We start from the raw sequence: 25,508 nt of genomic DNA, 5'->3' as shown, positions 1-25,508 counted from the left end.
TCCTGAGTTAAAATCCTAGACCTTAAATCAAACTGGAAATTAAAGTTTTCCCTGATGGGTCTGTAACATTTTCAAGTCCTCTATCAGTGGTATAGATTAGGAACTAAATGTTCCTCTAATGTACTATTTCAATGCCTGCTGTGTTCAAGGAGTTGATGAATGGAGGTTGTACGTTACCAAACTTTTATCTTCAGCATTATGGCCAGTTGCACTTTACTCAGAGGGTAAAATACTGTGAATTAAATATGTAAAACATTTTGTGACAGTGTAATAAAAAATCTGACAATAAATCTAATTTGTCAGAAATAGGATGTAGTCTGTAAGATCCCATTCTAAAATAAAAAGTCTGAAGATTTAGGGTAAAGAACTTCAGATTTCCACTGAAAGAATCCTCCACTGCTGGTGGTTAGTGTTTCTGAAAAGCCAGGCGAGTTATCCAAGTATTTAAATACAGGTTTCTGAACCCCACTCTCCCCACTCTGGATCACAAAAGTAACTACACAGAAAAGGCTTCAATGATTTTTATCTCTTTGCTTACAATACCAGTAAGAAGGTATTTCATATCCTTTCTATGGTTAATCTCCAGAGAGATACAAGAAACCTGTTATCTCAGCTGTAGCTGCTGCAGCTGAGCGTCTTTCATTCTACAGGCTGCAGGTTCAATGTATATTGTGATGTTCAAGGTGGGTTTGTCACATTCACATCTTCAAAGTGATCCCTCAGCATTATGTTCTTCCTCCACATTCAGCTGGATCTGATCAGATTCCTTGCTCATTCATGAGAGACCTGATCCTAGTGCCCAGGTGGTCTCTGATTCTGACACTAGATTTGGTATTCATATTCAATGGGAGAAAGGGTAGAAACACATTCAGCTCCTTACCTGCCCATAAAAGAGTGGAAGAACTCTACGAGTTCCCACGGCAAGATAATGCACAATAGATTAGATGTTCTTCGTCTGACCTAAATTCTTTCCATAAATTACTATACAATCTTTGTTCTGGAGACACAGAACTGTACATTTCACATGTACAGCTCTGTTTTCTCAAGGCAAAGAAATACAAACCAGCCTCCAGAAAGGCAGTCAATGCGATGGAGGACTGGCAGAATCAGACCACCACAGTTATGCCAAGGCCTCATGTTTTCGACACAAATGTCATTGTGACTCCTGAAGCAGATAGGTGCCACGTAGCAAAACTGTACAAACACAATTTTATCTGCTTATTAAAGAATCTAAAGGAATAAAAAATTATCCTAAATATTAACACACATGCCCACACAAACAAATTGCAGTTCCTTTTGCTGAGAAAGAGTTTCTGTTAAAAATAAAACCGGTATCATTATAAAGATCACGATCATGGCTAGGCTTCGCGAATGAAGATTTGGGGAAGCTTCCAAATAATTAAACTATATTGCTAATCTGCCACAGGAACTGTTTCCATAAGCCATAAGCTTAATTGAAACCCAGAATGTTTTTTCTGTATGTTTTGTATCCTTTAAATATTCCTTTGAGCAGATATTTTTAAACTTCCCATCCAGCTGAGACATGAGATTTTTCCTTTCCTAGGTCAGCCAACTCTTGCCTGATTAGTGATTTAATTGCTGAACTGTCTACACAGCTCAACACAAAAATACAATAGAGATTTTTTCTTATTTATTTGCTTCTCCAATTAGATTCCATCAACCTCTGCCACTGCATCAGTAATTTTTTTTTTTTTTTTACTTTTTAGTTATGCACATTGTCTCATTCGAAATCCTCTGGCTTCATTTGGATCACACATGCACGTAAATCAGCAAGAGACTGATCTTTCTTTGTCAAGGCATGTCAGGAACAAGCCATTTGGCTTTCTGTCTGGGTTTTCATTAGGCTGTATTAATGTTCTCTCTGCCTGCAATGTGCCAAGACTATCATTAGCTGTTCTCTTTCTTTGGACTGTTGTCGTGTAAGGCTATTCATCGCCTTCAGTCTAAGCTAAGGGTCACTCAAGAAAAGGATCTGTTGTCACTTTCTTAACAGTCTGTCTTTTTATTTGGCATAGACTTTGTATTCATATCATGGTCCTGCAGTAAGATCTTAAATGGACTAATCAATATAAAACCAAGGGTTTTGAATCTAATCCCACCTGCAGCAAAATTTCATATAAGACTTTGAAACTGAAAGGGGCTAAATCCTATTGATCAAAAGAAAAATTCTTAAGAAACTCCTTGCACTCAAAATTTTTAATGCCTTTACCTCTCCAAGTAAAATAAAGGTGTCAAAAAAAATCTTATTGCCACCACACTATAGAGACTAAGCTTGCCCAAAGTTATGGTTAACTGTCCGAGATAATTCCGAAAATCTGTGGTAAAGCTGGGAAGGAACACATAGAATCACAGAATGGTTTGGGTTGGAAGGGACCTTAAAGATGATCTGATTCCAACCTTCCTGTCATGGGCAGGAACACCTTCCGCTAGACAAGGTTGCTCAGAGCTCGATCCAATCTGTCCTTGAACACTTCCAGGGATGAGGCATCCACAGCTTCTATATGCAAAGAACTCACATATAGTGTGAAGAAAATCATGTATTTACTACCAAACAATTTACGGCGAATTGAGGGATAGGGGGAGACCTCCAGGCCTTAAGCTTCCAGCCCCATTGCCTGCGAGGTGAATGCCCTTCCCCCCACCCCAGCACGTGGCCTGGTGACCCCGCAAGGAGACACACAGACCACCTGGGAGGGACGGACGAAAGAGGAAGTTTATTGTGGGGTTGGGGTTTATAAGGCTTTTAGGAAGGTCAAAGGGGACCAATCACAAGTTCAGGGTCACACAAAAGAAACCATCAGGTAAGGGGTCAACAGCCAATAGGAAGGGGTTAAACAAAGGACCAATGGGACACCTCGGGACATCTTCCCAGGACACCTTGTATGGGAGATAACAGTTGCTGTGGGGGGTATTGGGAAGAAGAAACACGTGTTTGCAAAGGGACCACAAAGAGCCATTTTAAAACATGTTTAAACAAGTTTCTCATCAGATTCACTGCCACACAAACACATTCACTGCCACTGTATTAGACAACATATTGTATGGGTATGTGGCTCCACTAAGAGTATCCAACATCAAGAGATCTGGATTCCTGTGCTATCACTATCTTTTTGAGAGACGTGAAGCAAATCACGAGGGAAATCTGTGCCTCATTTTCCCACTTATTAATTTCTCTTTCACCTTGTCTCTCACTTAACCAGTCTGCCATTGGAGCACTGAATCTCACTACAATACTCACCACACTGCTCTCAGCTGTTATTCTAATTTGGCTGAGAAATGCTGCTGAGCCTGGGATGTGAGTCCCTAATGGCTTCCACAATGGATAAATTGTGAAGTTATTTCCTTAGATATTTTTTGCCTAGTGACATACTCATAAGTTTTTCTAAAAACTTAATAAAATATTGTCTTTTTTTTTTGGTCCTCTGAACTTAATGATCAACATTCCTAATAATTTTCTGAGTAACAATCCCAAATGAGATTGGAGACAAATACACCTTCCTCATGTAAGCTGACAATATTCAGGACACAAGATTTGTAAGGTTTGAATTGAAGTTCATTTCCTGAAGGTATTATAACTTCTTACAAGGTTCACAGAAAATGACAGATGGGACCTGTGTTGCAACTGTTTACAGCTCCCTTCCTAGCTTTTAAACTTCTTCCAAATGAATAATAAAATGAATATTATATATTCAAATGGCATAACTTCAGGGAAAAAATCATCCTTTCTGATGCTATATTTGAATTAAGAGAATTCAGGGGTAGGAAAGTCTGAGAGAACAAATATTTGAGATCCCTGTTAGAAAATATTTACAGAATCACAGGATCACAGAATTGTTAGGGTTGAAAGGGACCTCTGGAGATCATCTAGTCCAATACCCCTGCCAAGGCACGGTCACCCAGAGCAGGTGACACAGGAACACATCCAGGTGGGTTTGGAATGTCTCCAGAGAGGGACACTCCATGCCCTAACTGAGCAGCCTGTTGCATTGCTTTTCCATCCTCAATGTAAAGAAGTTCCTCCTCATATTGAGGTAGAACTTCCTGTCTTTTAGTTTATGGCTATTGCTCCTTGTCTTGTCACTGGGCACCACTGAAGAGTCTGGCACCATCCTCTTGACACCTGCCTTTGAGATATTTATATGTATTGATGAGATTCCCCCCTCAGTCTTCTCTTCTCTAGACTAAAAAAGGCCTCACAGTCTCTCCTCATAAGAGAGATGCTCCAGTCCCTTAATCATCTTTGTGGCCTCTGCTGAACCCTCTCCAGTAGCTCTTTGTTTCCCTTCAACTGTGGAGACCAGAACTGAATGCAAGACTCCAGATGTGGCTTCACGAGGGCCAAGTAGAGGGGGAGGATCACCTTCCTCTATCTGCTTCCCACACTTTTCCCAATGTCCTCCTGGCACCAAGGACACACTACTGCTTCAATATTGCGCTGGAGTAATCAGTAAAGTATCTATAAAGCAGGGTAAGCCTCAAACTAGTAGAAATAATGTCTCTTCTCTTTTCAATACTTTAACAATACTTTCAATTACTTTTACAAATGCTGGAAACCAAGATGTTGTTTTCCATTACCCAGGGAATAGTGATTTAGGTTAAGTTTCTTCTACAGATATTAAGAAGCAGAAAAAAATTACAGTGCATTTTGCATAAGGCTTTTTCACATGCCCATGTCCTTGCAAGGATGGCTGTCCTTCAAAACGGGAGCTATGGAAAATCATGTAAGAACCCGTGGATATGAATCATGAGGAAAAGACTAAGAGTTAGCTTGTTCTTATTCAAAATTAATAAAGGGAATTTAAAGACTTGATGGGAACTTTTCACACTGGTGAAAAAAATAATTAAAATATGGGGAAATTGGAAAGCATCCAAAATATACATTTGAGAAACTACAGCTGGCATTCAATAGTTATCTATCACATTCCTCTTCCTATGTTAATACTCCTATTCTGTGCACTGAAGTCAGGTACTTGCCCCCAGCACAGCCTATCACAGTCTATATTTTAAACAATAATTCTATCTGGACAGCCAGAGTTGAGTAAGTAAACAGCAGCAGAGGCTTGTCAGGTTAATCAAAAACAGTAGATGCAATTTTTGCAGACGGTTCTTCAAGAATTTCCATTACATTGACTCTCTCTCCATTTGTGAGCCACACCTGTAGCAATGGTCAGAGCTGGAAGGTGACAGAGGGAGCTATTCTGAAATCTTTTAACAAGATAAGCTTGAAATATGAGATGTTCCCAGTCAGATAGGTGTCTAACCAGTGATTTGGGAGGAGTTTGTACTCCTCCTTTATTTATTAAAAAAAGTACAGCTGGGGGACAAAATGAAACCATGGCACCAAATGCTAATCCTGCTATAGTGACCTCAGCACTGAACTTGAAACTAGAAACTTCTGTGCCAGCTTTATCAGACACTTGGTCTGGGGTACTGAGTAAATTACATGTGACTGGATTAAAGTTCTGCATTCGTATTCCTAAACCTGGATCATTAATACACACACTCAGTCCTGTTCTATACCCAAATTACATGTGACTGGATTAAAGCTCTGCATTCATATTCCTAAACCTGGATCATTAATAGACACACTCAGTCCTGTTCTATATCCAAATCTGGGCAAGGTTTTCTTATTCTCTGAAACATTATGCAGGCTACAGACATTTCTGGAGCAAGAGATGGTTGTTAGAAGCTTGGGAATTTTGGGAAAGTGGTCAGTTCAGTAAAATAGCACCAAAATTTTTTAAAAATAATTAGGCTCTTTGTTTCTTTGAAAAAGAAAAACATTCTTTCTCTGTTTTTGCTTACTTGCAGCTGAAGTTCGGCAAAGGATAAAGGCAAGAAGGTTCTTTCCAGAACTGAATCCTGCAGAAACTGTGTCTAAATCAGCCAGAGTTAGGACTGAGCAGCTGACTGAATCCTAATTTCTACAACCAGATGAATAATTTAAAGCACACTAACATCAACACCTGGTAAATGTTTATTTAATCTTGTTTCCTTTTTCTTAATTTCTGCATTTCTCTGGATGAAACTACTCAAATTCAACCGGCTTTCCTTCATATTTTTAATACAGACTTTGATGTCTTTTTGAGAAAATGCTTCGTCAGGAAAGAAATGTAAGTGCACCATTTTCAACAAAATTACATGTAAAGCTGGGTCAGCACCTCTGAAGAGAGCTTATGTTGGAACAGCAGCTATTCCTTCAGTGCAGCTGTGCTTTTTCTGCTTGAGAACATTGTGGAATCATTTGCCATTGGGTCATTTCTGGGGCCTCTCAAAAGACGTGCAAAAGAGATTGGTTTCAACCCAAAAGCTCCATACTGGAATGCTTTTGTTTCCTTCCTGCTACAATTAACTAAGATGTTTCGTAATGCTGAGCTCTTCCAAGCCAAGAATGGCTTTTCCCTTCATGCAGTGGTTGTAAACTAAGGTCTACCTTGCACTCAGATGGTCTCAAAACTTGCAACAACAAGGAACTCCTGATCATCCGGCGAAAAAAAGAAGACAGACTTTGATCAATTCATCCAGGCACAGCTGTTACTCATCCTTTAGGTTTTCACTAAACTCCACCTTTTGACCTTTAAAATCAAGGATACTGCTAAGGTCCCGTAGGCCTGTGCTGAACTATCTTGGCAGATGGAAGTGATATGAAAATCAGGTGCCTTCAATGTGAGGTTTAGATCAGTGGAGAATAAGCCCTTCAGTGGACTATAAAGTATGTGAGCCTTATGACTAATCTCCATGGAGGCATTGCTCCTTTTTGAATTCTTTTAGGAAAATAGAATGGAATTTGATAATTTCTTGTTTGTACAAAAGCACCACCAACATACTGTTTACCCTTCCTCTGGTGTTGGATCAGCCATTAGAATCAAGAAGTATAAGCGAATGAAAAGAAACTTCTGTGCAGGAATAGGCTGGCTACCTCAGGTGTCTGCATCCCCCCTTATCCCCAGGCTACTGATAAACCTAAAGTCTTGAAGAAGAAGGAGAAGGTTTCGTCCTTTTTATCCTTCAGAGCTCAGACTACAAAGCATATATTTAATCAATGGTGATCACTCTGTATGAAATAAAAGTACCTCTTCCCATTCTTCCCCCCAGTCTGTGTTCACCACCTCGTTTTGCTGTGAGTACAGTTGTCAGGCTTTTGTTTGCAATCACCAGGCAAGTAACCTCACAGAAACAAGCAAACACTCAATTCAGTTCAATTACCCTGAGTTTTCATTAATTGGCTGGCTAAAGTGAAATACTTCTCCTAAAACCACCCACAACCTGCAACTGAACATTAATGCAGGGAGCACTCTCTCTGCTGAAGATGCTTGTCACTAATGAGCCTCAGGCTTCTTGCATAAGCCAATTTCCCATTCCACATAGCAATTATGTAAATGAAAGTGAAGTTCTTGATAACCTTCATCGTTTCCACTTGTCTCACAATTAAAGAAAGGAAAAGCCTTAAAAAAGTTCATTTCAGTTTGAGGAAAGAACTGGCTACCCAGACTAAAAAATAAAAATAATTTTTTAGAAAGGACAATTTAAATGGGCTTTCCTCTTTATCCCAAAAGACAACAATAAATGGATGAAAACCCAGCTACAAATGATATTGTTCAAAGCATTTACTTCATTATGTGTAGTCACTCAATTTCCTGTTGCAGCCAACTCCTGCCGAAACCAGACACTGTGCAATGCACACAGTGAACAACATTCTAGATTAAATCTATTGGACATGACATGAAAGCCTTCAAATCCATCATGTGAACATTTTTACGGCCTTCACCACATTTTCGCAGAGCGAGTTTCTCCACCTTTGTCCCTCACAATGCTTGTTGTAGATATTGTTCATGTCTCTTTTACAGGTGGGAACCTGAGGCACAGCATGACTTGGACCTGTTTCCTCAGGAGTATTGAATATAAGTCAATGTAAATTAGGCCTTTGAAGGACTTGGAAGATCTGAATCTAAGTGTCTTGTCTAACATTGGAGAGGAAGGAAAGTTGTTGGAGAGCAGGAAGCAGAAGCCAGATCTCACAGTTCAGCAACAGTATGGACTCCCTGTTCTCTTTCTCTTTCCCTGGTATTATAGTAACCTCTATTACTAGAAATCAAAAACCTTCCTACTATAATCCACAAATAAAATGAATTCATTATAGAAGTCTAAACCTCTGCTTTTACTCCCTGTGTGCAATGCTAGTACGAAAGTACTCAGTATTTTCTTGTATCCTGTTAGAGATCCTTTGTAGTCTCTTCTAATCTAAGCTTGAGACTCTGAGCTCTGGTGAGTGTATTTTCAATCAAATATTATTATGTCTAGAACACGAAAATCCTTATTGTGTTATTTGTGCCAGAGATTTTTCATCTCCCACAAATATAATCCCTACTTTATTAGTGGTTGAAAGGAGTTATTACACTGCTTCCCACTACCTAAGAGGGAGGGAATTAACCCTTGACATTTCTGAGGAAGTCGCATGGTGAAAACTCAAATCCTGACTTCCACACACTTCTTAGAACAGAGCCTACTGGTGAGGTTCCCCAGATCCATCTCAGTATCTGTATAGCCTCTTGGTTGCACCCACTAGCCTTGAATAAAATTTTTAGGGTGGTATTTTTCATATCTCATTTTAGTCACAGAAAAGGCAGGCAAGTAATTTGATTTTTTCTTTTTATATCAGTGTCAAGAAATCAAGACCTAATAGCAGGAAGTTGCTGTAACCTAAAATGCATCCTTCAGACATGTGGAATGAAGTCCTCCCAGTGTTACTTATGGGGGAAACTTCCTCTCTAACCTTAGGCTACTCAATCTGTCTGTACCGCTAAGATCATGTGAGAAACCCCCATTTCTCCTCCTGAGATTGTGAGTTGAAGTCCACTGTTAACAGCAGCAGACAGAGATGCAAGAGATGATTCAGAGCTATGAGACATGGCAGAAAATGTGCCTGCATATGCAAAACTCAAATCTAAAGCAAACTGATATTCACTTTTGTAAATGGTTCCTAGGTGAAATTAAGATAAGGGATAACAGATGGATAGACATAAATAGACAAATCCAGGAAATTACAGGATGATATTAGTCATCATGACTGGAGCTACTCTCAGCACAACAGTAGGCTGAACTTGCATGGTATCTTCATCTTCACCAAGGTATCATTCCTGTAGGAAAACCTTATACTATTCAGGTAAAGAACAGAGGTTCAGGGAGAACCTCACTCAGTATTTCCCATTATTTCCCTGGATAAAACCTGACCTCTAGTTAGACTGTTTTCCAGCTCCTGAAGATGAGCTTGCAGACAAAACCACAAAATTTTCAGCCTATATCTGTGCAGTGCTTTTTTGGGGGTCTTTTGGTGAAAGTTATGGGAAATAAACTTGGCATGATACCAACGACTGCACAAGAAAGAATGGTGCAAATACTCCTAAGATAACAACCAGCAAAATTCTATCAGAGCAAGAGGTAGGATGAGTAATGTGCAACATGCTGACGAAGAGACACAGCACAAACGCACACTCTGAGGAGGTAAGTTAGTTCAGAGAAGGCGTTTATTAAGTCACAGAATGTACCAGGACAAAGCCAGGCTAAAGACTTTCAATATGTTTTTGTGCTTGGCAGTATAGACATAAGCTCTTTTTTACCTCACAAGAATTTGGCCTCAAAGCTGAGTTAACTCACAGCAGTGAGACATATTGAGATGGAAACTGCTACACAGGAGTGGCAAGACCTAGTAACTGTTAATGAGCAAACACCGAAAATCATTAATGGATGTATCTGAGCTGTTTAAAATAAAATGGGGGGGGTTTCTCCCATTTTCATAGGTTTGCTCTGTTGCTTCTAAAGAGATAAATGTGCATCTTTCTCTGTACCCATGACAGAAATTAAGCTCAAGTTTCCCAAAGTTAAAGAACATTGCCCAGTAAACAGGAAGGTGTCATCTGCCTAAGAACAGCCCAAAGGTGAAAAAAGTATTAAAGAGAAAAACTCCACCAAAGCAATATCTGGCTGTATATATTATGCTACTCAGGTACTGTGCAGAAGGGATGTAGCTAAACTGATTTTTGCTGTTTGAGATTTTAAACTGCTTTCCCCTGAACAGCTCTTAACTGCACACTCATCTCAGCTGGTCTCTATTTCATATTCACAACAAACTGTGTGTCCAAGCTTTGATGAATACAGAGGGTCATGGAGCAAGTGGGGCAGTGCAGTCTCCCGCCGTGGGGTGTCAGCCTGAGCTCCAAGGAAGCTCTGCATTCATCTGTGCTCAGCATGTGTCTCACTTTCTGGACCCGGATCCAGAGGTGTCCACCAGACGCTCTGAGAGATGTCTCCCATGTTGGAGTTCAGGTGAAATAACAATAGCTTTAATGTGTATGTAAAAGAAGTAGTTTTATATTTTCCTTTCCACAGAACAAGAGAGCAGGTCCTAGACCCCTTCTCCACTCCCTTTCTGTGCCACCTACACTGGAGTGCTGAGACCCTGTAGTGGTTTGGACTCTGTTTTCCCCCAGAGGCTAAGAAAAGTGGTAGACCCCAAGGGGTGGAAACCCCTGGAAGTTTTGAAGTTCTGCCCAATGGGCACTCCTGCAAAAATGTAAATATATCACAAGCTCACCAGAAGAGCTGAGTTGTAGTTTGCTTGTTGTTAAGGAGAAGGTGGCCATGTTGTAGAGCCACGAAGTAGGGGCTCTGAGCCCCTTGGGCCTCTGGCTGGGGGGGGGGGGCTGCAAAGACCTGGAACAGTGCTAGACTGGACTAAGTGTCTGTAGTTATGCCGGGAGATGTTTTCTCCATGGGCACAGAGCAGCAGCCGGCACTGACCAGAGAAACGGTGGCAGAGAGCCAGAGATAAGACCTGAACTGAAGGAGCAGCAGAAACAACATGCAGCACCGCAGAGAAGACTCCTGGAAAGGGAGAGAGAGAGAGAGAGAGCCAGCAGCTGAGAGACAGAGTTCTGGGGGTAAGACTGATATCAGATTTCCCCAAACTCCTTTGAGACCTCCAAGAGAGAAGGAGGACATGGACTCCTATTTAGGAGAAGAGTTTTAGACATGCAGCACCGGAGAGAGAGAGAGAGGAGCTGAGAAGCTCAAGAGACGTCCCGGAGCTGGACCGGGACGGCCAGATGGAATGCGGGGGGAGTTGACCTTGGCTCCCCCCTCGCACTGCTGCCACGGTGGCAGCCTGAGAGACAGGGCACAGAGGCCCTGCAAGAGATACCAGACCGTCACGAAGACCCCCCTGTGTCTTCGTGATATGACGTGGTGAAACGACCTTGTCTGGGGTTACAAAGTCCACAGAAGACCCCTTTGCCTGCGTCAAGGGGGCCGAGGGAGCTTGGATACCTCCCTCGTGAGTGCTGGCAGAAATCCAGCTATCAGCTGCTGCATGCATGAGATGAGGAGAACCTGCTGCCTTAGAAGATACTCCTGCTGTTCAGAGACTGGAAGGGATCTGTCCTTCTTTCCCCCCTGGACTTTTATTTGGAGGAGAGAAGAGATCTGATCCATTGTAAATACTATATGTCATGGTAGAGATAGTTGTGATCGTGTGTATAATGTGATATGGTATTTATTTGTACAGTCATTGTAATATATTCCCTTTCCCGTACTTTGAGTCTGGTGTGTTTTGTCTGGAAAAACCCATCTCACATTAGGTTGAGATGGGGGAGGGGGCTTAGACTAGGGAATTGGATTTTGGGGCTATCTCAAACCATGACAGAGCCGACACCTTCCACCACAGTAACCCCCATTTCTTGCTATAGTGAAGGACTATAGTATAATGACACTCCAGAGCCAGTGGCTGTATTCAGACAGTCAAAAGCAGAAATTGGTTCATTGATGAAGATTTTCCAAAAGCATATTAGCAAGTTTTGACAGGTTAATGTGTAGAGATTTGGGGAGAAATATGTTCACGAGCAGAATTATTCTCCTAATTTTTTATGTGGTACAGAAGCTACAATGATGTTCCAGCATACTTCATTTTCGCACATCAGCCATACTAAAAACCTCCCGCCTAGGAGCAAAGTCAGTGGTTTTAATTACATTAACAGATTCCCAGATTACTGTTATTACTGCGACTCATTGCACAGTGCAGAGTGGAAGTAGTAGGTCAAACATTTCCCTTTTTGGATCCATTGTATTACTCCCTAAAATGTGAACCAACCACAAAAAGGTTCAAGACCATAGATAATGATGTACTCTCCTACACTGTCACCTATCACAAAAAAAAAAAAAATCAGAGCTCTTTATATTAAGTAATTGAGTTTCACAATATCCTTATGATACAGCTACAATTAACCCCATGACATACACATGGGGAAACTAAAACAGGGGGAGGTTGATTGCTCAAGATCAGAGCTGGGAAAAAGAGCCCAGCAATCACAGGAATTAAGGACTAGTAAACCCTGCTGGGTCCTCAGGTCCTCCACAGACACACAGCTCAGTGCTACGAGTCTCAGGGGGTTTTGTTTCTGTTAAGTTCTACCCTCGGGTTCTGCTTTTGGTATTCACTGGCTTGACTGAGTCCATCGAACAGAGGGTGTCGGACATATACACTGGGTACTATCCATATGTGTCACAACCTCATTTTTTTGTGCTATTTAACCAAATGAAGTATCAGTAACACAGGGATCTTCTCTACACCATAATTTTGATTGAGTTTCTTTTGGAAAAGCAACAAATGCTGAAATAATTCTTGGGAACCTAAGTATGAGTAGCATGACTGTTTCTTCTAACATAATGAGAAAAAATTATTCTTACGGAGTTTATATTCTGTTTATATCATATATGATTTTTTCTAATTTACTTTTTGCTTGGTCTGGTTTGTTTTTTTTAATATCAGCTTTTGATACTAAGAGTTGATGCCTGTTTGGTAATGTGCAATATCATTTCTTCAAGATGAAAAATCAGAAGATAGAGCACTATCCCTCACATGTTTTTCTTCTAATGCTGCACTTTCTACATTATCTGCAGCATTATAAAATAGTCTTGTGAAACAGATCTCTCAAAGTCATAGCCTGCAATGCTAGAGTAAAAAATTATGGCCCAGAGTGGCTGGAGACTAAGTGATTTTATCACTTTCTATACTGACACTGAAAGATGTAGTGAGTTAACTACTCTACTGATCTCCCCACCACATGCAGCCCTTGGAGGCACATTTAAATTGTATGATTTCAGAGAGTTTATGGTCCAACCAGTGGAGGGGGTTGTGGGAGCAAATTTTGAATGCTCATTATGACTTCCCACACACGTATGTAAGGGGAAGAATAAGTTACACGGCATCTGCAGTAGAAGGTGAACTTTTATCACTTGTCTGCAAAATCCAAGCCTGTCATTTTGAACTTTCTTAGTTCCTACAGACCTCTGGTGGTCTAGTGGTTAGAGTGCCTGACTCTCACCTCTGCGACCCGGGTTCGTTTCCCGGCCCCCTGGGCAGGTGGAGCTCATCAGCCTTGGTAGGCAATCCACCTAAGAGAAGGTCACTCTAAACAAACCTACATCCTGGGGACCTCACTGCCACTGTCCAAGCTTTGCTCGGCCCCGGCAGATGAACCTCAGGACTAAAGGGTGGGCTCAGTTCAGCGCACGCTGTGCCTCACCTAAAAATCCACTGCGCAGGCTGGAAGGGTTAATGACCTTTCCCAAAAATCTTCGCTCGCGAAGACTGGCCATTATTAGTTCCTACAGAGTGCATGATTTGCATCATACATTTTTATGCTACCAGCTGTATAATTTAAAATCAAGGTGAAATTGTGGGTTTTCCTAACATTCTTCTCCATTCTATCAAACCTTTAAGCAAGCGCTTATCTAATAAATGAACAGGTTCCATTTAAACCAATAGGATTGTTTTTAAGCTTCAAGTAACAAACCAGCATTTTACTATACACGATTTTACAGCAATCACCAGACAAAGTGTCTGCTTCTGACAGATCAGGTCATATTCACAGGCTACATATAGTGTGGAGGAAGCTGTTTCTTCAGGGAACACAAAAGAGGACCCAAATTTACATGATCTTAGAGATAGCAAAGAAGAAACCAAAAACCAAAACGTGGTTTTGTTCCCCCAAAGATTGCACCTGTTTGAGCCTTTTGGTTTTTTATTGTACTTCAAACACTTCCCAGTCATTGAAAATGCAAAGACGGGATAAATTGTAAATTATTCCCTGTTCAGGATACACCTTGCTTTTAATCTTCGGCAAAGGTGTGAAAACTTTGTATGAAATCCAAGTGAATCCAAGTGAATATATAAACATCCAGACATTACTTCTGCATGTGGAAATCTGTAGGAAAGGAAGTGTTGAGTTCCAACATTATCTACAGGCTCTGCAGTGTCACACCAGCAGGGAATGCAAGTCTAAAGCGGAAGAGAGTTGAGTTGTTCTCCTGTTCTTCACACAAACCTGAGGTCTCATTCTCCTCAAGCCTCTATCTTCTTGTTCAGTTTTTTGTAGTTCCCTTGACTTCCTAATTACTCCATCTTAATCTTTTTGTTAGAGAGTGAGCAAGATCAGGTTTTGTGGGCAGTGAATGGTTCAAGGCTGTTGTTCAAACCAGATTCACGTTCCATGTAAAGCAAAACTGTGTGTTCCAAATGTTTCTACTAAAAAGTTAACCACAGAAAGCAGGGCAATCTTTTCTCTCAAGTGGAAATGGAAAAGAAAAAGAAGAACCCAAACAAATTACAAACCCGGCTCAAAACCAATTACCCCACCCACACGCCTCTTTTAAAAATTAATATTGAATATACTTCTACAAAGATATGACACAGTTCACATATTGCAGCTGTGCTTTGCACACAAGCACAGGTTAAAGCTCTATGGCTCAGATTTAGAGTGTTTCAGACTAGCTATTACAATGGTCCTTTTCAGACATAAAAGAATTCATGCACAAATTACCTATAACTTTCCCCTTTTATTGTGACATCATTATCCAACCTGGGACATAGGTTTTCTGCAGATGGAATATCTTGAGTCAGCTGCTAGAGGGTATATGTCTCTAGCTATTTGGATTCCTCTTGTTTATCTCACATGTTTGGAAAGGTATTAAATTAAATATATATATTTGCATCTTTGAAGCAGTGCCATCATTTTACAGATAAGACACAGTTTGTTCTGCTGTCTGTGTTCCCTGTTTTAATCTCAAGACTGCAAGATTTTTCAGAGCAGTCCCTGTCAGTAATATTGATGGGAAATTAAACCAACCAGCATTCCTTGGCTAGAGTAGCAAATTAAAAAAATCCTTCTGAAAGGCCCACATATACACCTGAACGCACAGAAAATTCTCTTGTTTTTCTTTTTTACAGTCACATCTCATGCATAATGTTAAGCTACAGAGGTACTGGCCACAGAGTAATGTCCTGGAAATCAGTTAATAGCACAGAATTATTTGCTGAATCCCAAATTCTATTTCTGGTTTGTCAAAATTCAAACATGACTTCTATTTCCCAGTATATTTTTTGTCGATTTATGAAATTCATGGTGAAAATATAATCATGGTTTTAGTCTTACAAAATATAAATAAACAAACTACACCACTTCTACAACTTCATTTCAATTAATAAATCCAGAAGGAAAATATTATTTCATTTTTTATATAATACAGTGGATTTTTTTTCTGTTAGCGTCAGGATGAAGTTCTAGGAAAAGAGTAAGAAAGTCGTGCTCATACTGGAGACTTCTCCTTACTCTTACTTTTTACCCTGAAAAACCCTTCAGGAGCATTATGCAGAATCCTGAATCAAGATTCATCTTTGATTCTTTGCTGGGAAAGATAAGAGCACCATTTTCTTTCTGTGTGGACTGTGTCACCTTTCCTACCTTTTATTATTACTTGCCTAATTTGCACACATATATGAAGGCAATCACAGCCTTTTTGTACCAGGTCTTTTACAAACACAATGGAAATGTCTCTCTCTGCAAAGTTTCTGCAACTTTTTTTATAGTAAACGGACAGAAATGGGTGTGATTCAACTCATCTGAAAATAGATATGTTAAATTACTCCCTCAGATTACCTGTTTCTCTCCTCTGGCTATAAAGGGAGACTGGTTGATTAGCTTAGGTGGAGACACTCACAGAATAGATATCAGCAGTTAGATAAGATTATTTTTACCCTTAGTCACAGATTTCCAAGGCTTCTTCCATCTCACAGCCATAACTCAGGTTACAGATGATTTATTACCTGCCCTTCGAATATAGTCTAACACAAGACAACTATTTCCTGCTAGTATAGAAATCTTGGTGAAATAAGGTTTGTTAGAAAGCTTATATATAAATCATGCAAGGTACCCTCCCCAGGGAAGAACCACTATTATCTGTAACTGGTAAGAATATATATTTATATATGTTTTAACTAATGAATATTGTCTTCTTCCTTAGCAACTGTCATCTAAAGTGCCGTCTATAGATCTCAGGATTTTTAAATCCTAATTTTTTAAGATCTTTTACATCCCATAGTCACTAGAACATCCTGACCACCAATATTCTCAAGAAACCATCAATCCCTCCAGCATGTCTGTAATGATTTGGTAAGCAGAACACTGGGCCATGATTCACATGATTCACAATTTTTTTAAATATACTTGTGGTCTCCATACAAAAATTTAGTTTCACCTTCCTGAATTTGTAGTCATTTAGTTCCTACTAGACCCCAAAGTCTCCCATCTCAGATGACTGCTGAGACTTCATATTTATCACCTGGGTTGTTTAGCAAAGTCTTTATTGCAGAATTGCCTGATAGATGTGAAAGTAAACATGAAGAGACTGAGTCGAATGAGAATGTAATCAGGCTAAATGATCTTCTGACTGAGGAACCCCTTTAACATGTGGCTGCAGGCATGCTGCAAACTCCTTCATATATTCCCTCACTCACTTCTGCATTTTAGATCCATAGGAGGTTGTCCCTTAATCAGTGGGTCACAGCCTTCAACAAAGACGCCTGTGGCCTTTCTTTTGGGAGTTTAATTTTTTAAAAAATGTAGAAATCAGCTTTTAGAGAAACGGAAAGATGACAGAGGAAGAGAGCAGATGATACCAAGTTGGGTGGGAGTGCTGATGTGCTGGAAGGTAGGAAAGCTCCACCAAGGGATCTGTTCAGGCTGGATCAATGGGCCAAGGCCAATTGTATGAGGTAGTGAAGTGGGGGTTGTTCTTTCATCCCAAATTATAGCACAAGCAGAAATGGCTTCAAGCTGGGCCAGGGGATGTTCGAATTGGATATCGGGAAAAGTTTCTTCATGGAAAGGGTTGTCAAGCATTGGAACAGGCTGCTGAGGGAAGTGGTTGAGACATCACCCCTGGAGGTATTAAAAGACATGTAGATGTGGCACTGAGGCACATGGGTTAGTGCTGGGCTTGGGTTAATGGTTGGACTCAATGACCTCAGGGGTCTTTTTCAAACCAAATGATTCAATGGTTCTGTGAAAACACTCAGTTGTGATATCTATGTATTTCTTAGCTAACATTAATCTGGTACAGGAGCACCTTCTGCAGAATTTTCTAGTATTTCTGTAGACCTGTTCAGTATGTCGTATTCCCTCTGATATCTCCTACCTCAGGGGAAAATGAGGTTATTAGGGCTGTCAGTTACCCATGATACTGCTCCTAGTTCACACTGAATTCAAGGTGCAGGATAAACTTTCAGTTTTATCTGTTATATCTGTAGAAAGACAATACACGTGTTCTTCCATCTTAGCACTAAATCTGCTGTACCATCATTTCAGGTACTTGGAGCTCACAGGAATTTATAGCTCCATGAACTGCTAAGACAAACTCTGTTTTTGGTTCTGATGACAGACTTGAAGGAGCTTTGTTGGTAAAACAGAGTTGTCTCCTGCATGGAATTCTGGATATATTTTGTGGGGTTTTTTTCTCCATTGATATATATAAATTTTTTATATGCTAGTTTGTAACAGCCGATTGTCAAGATTTTCGTAATTTATTGCAAGCTATCCATTTTTTTAATGCTACTTTGCCTTTTTGGCACTCAGTGAACAAGAAATATTAGAACTTATTCCAGACTTTAAGCTGTGATATGCTATTTAGTTTGCCCATTTTGACATTCCAGCTCCAGAAGTACTTTTCTACTGAAATTTCAGTGTTCCAGACTAAAGAAAAAATAAATAAAGACTAAACCAACACTAATAACCAGTGACTTCTGAAAATTTAGACTCTGAAGCCAACAAAACAGGGCTGAGCATGACACATTTATCTGCCCATGTACTGAGTTGCAAATCAGTTGCAAAACTTTTAGAAAGTTTGAAAACTCAGCTGCTGAAGGTTGAAAATACAAATTCTTTACCAGAGCAATACTCACACAGACCCTCCAGGGCTAAAATAAGCCTACTTGGAAAGTGCAAAGACAACATTTTTCAGGCGTGAACTCGTTCAATGCATCATCATTTTCCTATTTAAATGTTTGAAGAGACTTGTTTTAGTTTTGAAATATTGTGTTTAGCATATTTATATTTAGAATAAATGGAGATGTTATATTTAGTATAAATAATTTCTGAAGGAGACACCATAATTTTAAAATTGCTTGATCAAAAAGTTCAGAGTGTTTTCTACCTCAGTGTGACTTTTGATTAAAACTGCACATTTCTGAGATGAATTCTTTATCTTAACCTTGCTTTTTGATATTTTGAATTAACCTCATGGAAAGAATTACATACAACTACCTCTCTACCTATACATAGATTCCGTGATGATAAAAAGCAAGTTGTCCTATTAATTTCCTTGTACAAAAGATCCTAACATAAATGCAGTCTCTTATCTCTGATTTATGCTATAAACCAAGGTTCATTTCTCAGACATACTGAAATGTGAGACGATGGAATAACTGCCCTGCTTGGGATCAGCAGAAAGTTTTTCTCCCTAAATGCTTAATGCTTTATTAAAACAGAGACGATCTATGCTTTTTGTAGTGTTTATTTCTGTTTCTGAACTCATAGCCAGTTATCTAAGAGACTTTTTAGTTAGATAATTCATATCTGAAAAGAATTTCATTCTTCAAAAACTTACAAGATTGTTAATTTGTTGTGTCACATAGTTGTGTAGCTGACACTCTATATATTTATTCCAAATATTAATTCAGGTGGCAAAATTCCCTGACTAAAGTATGGGACATTAAAATAGGACACCATGTAGTTTTTTGCATCAGTGCAGAGATGGGTACAACTGTTGCCTGGGTTCACTTTACCTACTGAATCAGTGTAAATGACTCATCAGTCATTTTAGAGCAGTGGTGGATTTTAAAGGACTCTGAAGACTGAACCATTAGAATAAAGGCAACAAGGATCACTGTACAGGGAAATCAAAGGCACAAAAGTGAACCTGGAAGAAAAGAGAGGTCTGTGAAAGTCCAATTCACACAGGAGTGGAAGGTCTGAAACATCTGTATGGACGATTTAACCCCAGAGCTGAAGTTCATCTTCGACCCCGAGCAGCAGAAATACTGTGTTGGCTCTCTGCATGTGAACAACTGGATTCTGCCCCTGACAGACCTTCAGGTGGCCACTGATGATGAAGTTTTGTGTCTCAGACTCACTGTCCAGGGAAAGAGACTTGTGGCACATATTGGTGCTTACAGACCCTTCCTAGTTTTGGCTTTCTCCACTAACCAGGTCTCAATTTAAGTTTGGGATGCTGTTTAGCATCTCCAAGACTGTGGCTTGTATGATCTGTCCCAGCTTCTGGAGGAGGGAAATGAGGGCATCCAGATTAGTTTAGGGTCTGCAATGGAAAATCTCATAGCCACTAATCTGTCTTTTCAGCTTCCATCCTTGAGAAATTTATGAAAGGCCTTGAATGGAAGATGATTGAATCTTGCAGAAAGTAGCACATCTGTCAGAGATATCTTCAGTTTTTTCCTTTTTGCCTTTTTTCTCTGTTTCTCTCTTCTCTAGAATATCATGGAATTAGTTCTGTTTAGATTGTGAACTAACAATTCTTAAAATGTCTGACCATAGAATCACAGAATGGTTTGGGTTTGAAGGGACCTTAAAGATAATCTAGTTCCAGTCCCTCTGCAATGGGCAGGGACAACTTCACTAGATCAGGTTGGTCAGGGCCCCATCCAGTCTATCTTGAATGTTTCCAAGGATGGGGTCATCTCTTATGATCTCACAGCTGAATTTTTCTAAGAGAACTCATCCCTAAAATACCTTCTCTCACAGTGATGTCCCCTCTGAATATAATTTTTATTTTTCAGGTATGCATTATTATATGTATTAAATGCATATTTATTTTCAGATTAATTTTAAGAAGCTTTGAAAACAAGCCCATGTGTTTGCTAAAGCGTAAATTTCTCCCCCCTTTTCTCATGCTTCAAAAGCAGTAACCTTATCTTCAGTTAATGGAGGCACAAATTACCTTCCAAAAAGTTATTGGAACTAATGACTGCAATTTCATACTGTTCCACAAGTCATAGTGCTGTTTCTTCTTGCTCTAATGAGCAACTAAAAGCAACTGCTTGTTTTGACTGCATTAAGAAGCCATTTACAAGAAAAGATTTCTCTTTAATTATTGAAGCAGAATTCCTTCATTGGGAACTTTTCTGAGATAGTCAAACACTAACAAAGAAATTAGGATAACTATCTGTTTATCAAAATCAGGCACAAACAGTTAATTATGGAGCATATCAGAAATGTAAATAACCCTTCAAATTATGTCTTAGGTGCAAGGTAACCACAGATCAATACTTAATTTATAGGAAAAGGCATTCGGTGAGAGTGATCATGAACTTGTGTAGTTCAGACACAGGTTACAGTAATGTTCTTCATTTTAGGGACATAGTTTAGTAGTGGACTTGAATGTGTGAGGTTAATGGTTGGACATGATCTTAAAGATCTTTTCCAACCTGAAAGATTCTATGATTCCATGATTTTCTGATCTACTTTTTCATTTTTTTTCTTTGCATACCACAATGGAAATTGTGCTACTTTTTCCTTGTCACTTAAAGTCAGATATTTCATTTTATGAAAAAGCTTAAAACTGTGGGTACATGAAACACTTCTACATCACCGATCAAAAGAGTTAATGTGTAAGGACAATCACAACTACTTTTTCTTAACTTGTCTGGAACAAATATTGCATCTCATCTCCCCTGCCTTGTATGAGATAAATTAAGAAAGAACCACATTCCTTGGCTGTCCTTGGCCATCTGCACTTTTAGACAATAATTCAATTTAATTGACTACAGTTAGATGGAAGGCTTCTACAATCTAATAAAGACTAGCATGGCGGGTGATAATTTTTCTTAAATAGTCTGTATTACTTATAATTACATTTTCAGGCCAAGTTTTCAAAAAAAATTTGTCTATTTGAAGTTTTGAGAATTAGTAAAATGGTACTATTGGATGGAGAAAAAAAAAGAAATCAGAACTCAAATCAAAGTCCTGAGTACCTTATTTAGTTATATGCCATGCAAAATATCTTTTGTTCTTAATGTTCATCCACCAAAACAATTTTCTTGGCCTGGAGGCCAAGGTGATAGGCAAGCAGCTTCCCTGCAAGAGCGGTTAAGCACTGGAACAAGCTCCCCAGGGAAGTGGTGGAGTCACCATCCCTGGAAGTGTTCAAAAAACGAGTAGACGTGGCACTCTACAACAAGGTTTAGTGGGCATGTTGGTATTTGGACAAAGGTTGGACTTGATGATTTTGGAGATCTTTTCAAAATTTTATGATTGCGCGATTCTGTGAAAAGTCATCAGCCACCAGTATTGTCTTGTCCCTAAGAAAACCCACCTTGCTAAAAGTGCTCAGGAGTATGAATTAAATGTATATATTTTTATGAATATGTGCATATGCAGATAGGATTCAGGCATATTCCTGTTCATATACTGACTCAATACAAGCTGATGTGCAGCCTTGATGACAGAAGCGACCAGATCACAGGGGCTCTTTGGCTCCAGCACAGCTCTCCTTGGATTTGACTGAGCCACACAGCCCATTCTCTTCCCAAAACATAGACAGGATGTGGCCAAACTGTGGTCCATGTAGTAGCTCATTGAGGCTTTCTTTACAACCTGTCAGTGCTGTGCCATGGACAGAGTCCTTGCTGTACACATTTGGTTGGTCACCACCAAGGGACACAGACTTCAGCTTCCCCTCTCCAGAATTATTGGAAACTACAAGGGTTTTTGCCTCTGTTGCTGAAAACATCCAGTGGGAAGCAAACATTGCTAATGCTGCCAGTTTGCAAGGTATTATTGTAAATCCTGTACGTTTAATAAAAATAAAAAGCCATGTGTGTTGGAAAATAAATACTGAGTCTTATTTATTTTATATATTTACATATTTTATATATTTTATTACTGCATATATTCACAGATTTTACTACATAAATTTACATAATCATTTTCAAAGCATATTTTCAGTTCTCACAGATCCTATGAACCCAATAAGGGAAAGATAAAAAATATTTCCTTTACACCAAACTCACGAATGTCAGTTATTTTATATTCTTGTTGGTGAGGCAGGAGTTTATTCACAGTTTTATAACACACTGGTTTCTTTGCAATGCTACTTTAGTAGGGGTGTCTTATTGAAACATGCACAACAATTTAATTAGTCCTGTACCAGCTTTTCTCATACTGAGAAAGGTCAGTGGTATGAAAAAAAAAACAACAGTATGGCCTGTGTGCCTTTAAGTTCAGTCCCATTAAATGATGCTCTCTTGCAGATCTATGAAATCAATTAGGAAGTACTTGCAAAGATAGCTAAGGAGAAACTGTTTAAATCCTTAGTAGTTTAAATACCCCTTGTCTTGATGTCAGCTCTATAAAGCTATTAGAGCCCAGTCTGGATTGCATTAGCACTACGAAAGTCAGCTGCTAATCCTGTAACTGCACTGCCTGCCTTGTCTTTCTTCTGCCCCTGCATCTGCATGAATTGTTCCTTGAAGAGGTAAAAGAACCCTCAGTATTGGCCTGACACTGAAGATGTATGAGGGAGAAGAAAATACTGTTCTTTTAAAAAAGAAAATATAGTAAATATTTGAGTTTTTCCCTTAAATAGTACAGCCATCCCTACTACAACAGGGAGTAGTTTGCCTTTTTTGTTGTTTGTTGTTGAGTGATTTTTGCCCCAAGAAAGTAAAATTCTGTCTGTCCTCATACTGAGAATATTTCATTACTTTAACACTACTTATACCAGAAACTACTGTAATTTGAGGGCATTTCTGGAGAACTTCAGGTGGCTCTGGATATGCCAAAGCAAAATTACACTGAAATATCACGAAAAATATTTTTATTTCTTCCTTGATGATTTTTCACAACAAGATGTTTTTCCAAACCTAGACTACATATATAAATTATACATTCATTGATTTTGCAAAGAAATTTCTTTATTCAGATTTTGAATTTGGGATTTTTTTTTCATGTGATTTATTTTCAGATTTTGGTTTAACTTTTTCTATTTTATACAGATAAAACTTGTCTAATAATTTTGGGTTTTATTTAAAGGAGACTTCCAAATTGAACAATGCACCTTTTTCCTTAAAAAAAAAGAGAACCTTAAATACATAGAAGAATATTAAACTGGAAAATTGTCAGTAAGGAACCATGTATAAAAGAGATGCTTGCAGATAAGATGGTGAGAATTTCCTCTGCTTTTCTGACAGACACAAGCCCAACTCAGCCCAAACCCACACCAGAACAGAGAGATGAACAACTACAGAACATTAGGGAAATCCAGGCTTGGATCCAAATCCAGGCTCACCTGTCCCCCCCCCACACTCCTCCATCTAACCCACGTACAATCATGTCACCTTCCTCTAGGATCTGCTCACCTGTCTGTCCTGCAATCGTAGCAAACAGCCTGTGGGGAATTCTGGATGGGATCTTCAGTCCAGCTCTTATCTGGTAATACCTGGGGAAGAAGAATGAAAAATTACATGCTGTTAGAGAAGTGACCACTTGATCCAACCTAAAAGTCTGGGAATCCTGGGCATCCATTCTCAAAAGTGCTCAAGAAAATGGGCATGCTCAGGAATACTGGATCTTTTATTCTGCCTTTTAACTTTAACTAAAGCAGTTTTAATCTGGCCCCTCCTATTTTACAGCAGGCAGAGTGGACACTGTGTGACTAATGAGGAAAGGTTGTGAAAATCTCCTCCTGTGTGGCCTCCTGTAGGGAAAAGAGACATTGAGAAACATCTATGATAAAAAGCAGTGAGATCAGACAAGGAGGGAAAAAAAACCAAAAAAAAAAAAAAAAAAAAAAAAAAAAAAAAAAAGGAAACTTCTGTGGAAAGAACAAGTGTTAATCTCTCATCTGGGAATATTTAAATTATGCATAGTGGTTATCATTCTGCTGTTCCATGTTGAGGTTACCCCATCAAGAAAATGTTGGCATTAATCATTTGCCCAGAGAGCATATGGAGTCTTCATAACTGGAAATATTCAAGAATTGTCTGGGATGACCCACTGTCGTCCCTTCCAACCATACCCATTCTGTGATGTTGTGAATCATACTTTAGCCAGTTGTATTCTTGTTGTTTACTATCCCATAGTAGATAGATGTGTTAAATGAAGAAAGACAGGAAAGACAGAAAAAGTCAGTGATTTCACTGGCTTAAATTACCCATAGAATCACAGAGTCTCCTGAGTTGGAGGGGACTCACAAGGATCCTCAAGCCCAAGTGCTGGCCCTGCACAGGATAACCCAAGAATCAGATTATGTGCTGAGAGTGTTGTCCAAAGTCTTCTTGAATTCTGGCAGGCTTGGTGCTGTGACCAATTCCCTGGGGAGCCTGTTCCAGTGCCCAAAATATGAGCTGAAGTCTAAACAGAGAAAAGAACTCATCCCAGTCTTCTCTCATCACCACTTCCATGGATGAAGGATAAGAGGCAGTGTACAGTACATTGTACACAGTACCCTGTAGCTCAGGATACCTTCACCTGTTTGCAGATCTCCCACTGACCTGCTGTAACACCATGTTGGTGTCAATCTCCCGTTCTCTGCATTTTCTCTTCTTTGGTTTCTTTGTTTATAAATTTGCCATATCTCACAAGCATTTGCAGATGTTTTTGGACTGATTTTGTTCAAGCCTCTAAATACAAAAATAAAGGTTAAATTTTGACTTGTAAAGGTCTACCAAGCAACTAAACACGTTACGACACTTAGTAGAATTATTTCCTTGGAAGAGTGTATCCGTATGTGGAAATGAACAGTTAAAACTGGCTAAGAGAAAGACTGAGGGAATTGGGATTGTTCAACCTGGAAAAGAGAAGGCTTCATGGTGACCTATTTGGGGTCTTTCAGTACCTGAAGGAACCTAGAAGAAAGATGGAGAGAGACTATTTACAAGAGCATGTAAGGACAGAAAAAGGGGGAATGGCTTCAAACTGAGAATAGGTTTAGATTAGATATTAGAAAGAAATTCTTTACTGTGAGGATGGTGAGGCACTGGAACAGGTTGCCCAAAGAAACTGTGGCTGTCCCATCCCTAGAAGTGTCCAAGGCCATGTTGGATGGGACTCTGAGCAACCTGGTTTAGTGGAAGGTGTCCCTGT

At 39.5% G+C, this 25,508-nt stretch overlaps 1 protein-coding gene across 1 annotated transcript in view; it reads right to left on the bottom strand.

Moving 5' to 3' along the window:
* Nucleotides 1-24,985, bottom strand: part of FAM135B (family with sequence similarity 135 member B) — a 112,552-nt gene extending 87,567 nt beyond the window's left edge. Inside the window, exons 1-2 of the mRNA XM_039388885.1 lie at nucleotides 24,917-24,985; nucleotides 23,783-23,862 (exon numbers count right to left, since the gene is read on the bottom strand). The gene's annotated coding sequence lies outside the window, so the exon portion shown is untranslated. The remainder of the gene's footprint in view (nucleotides 1-23,782; nucleotides 23,863-24,916) is intronic.
* Between the last annotated feature and the right edge of the window lie 523 nt (nucleotides 24,986-25,508).

The sequence above is a fragment of the Pipra filicauda genome, unplaced genomic scaffold, assembly GCF_003945595.2.
Source record: "Pipra filicauda isolate LSUMZ 115617 unplaced genomic scaffold, ASM394559v2 scaffold697_size288841_pilon, whole genome shotgun sequence".
NCBI lineage: Eukaryota > Metazoa > Chordata > Aves > Passeriformes > Pipridae > Pipra > Pipra filicauda.
This window is presented reverse-complemented; position numbering and strand designations above follow the sequence as displayed.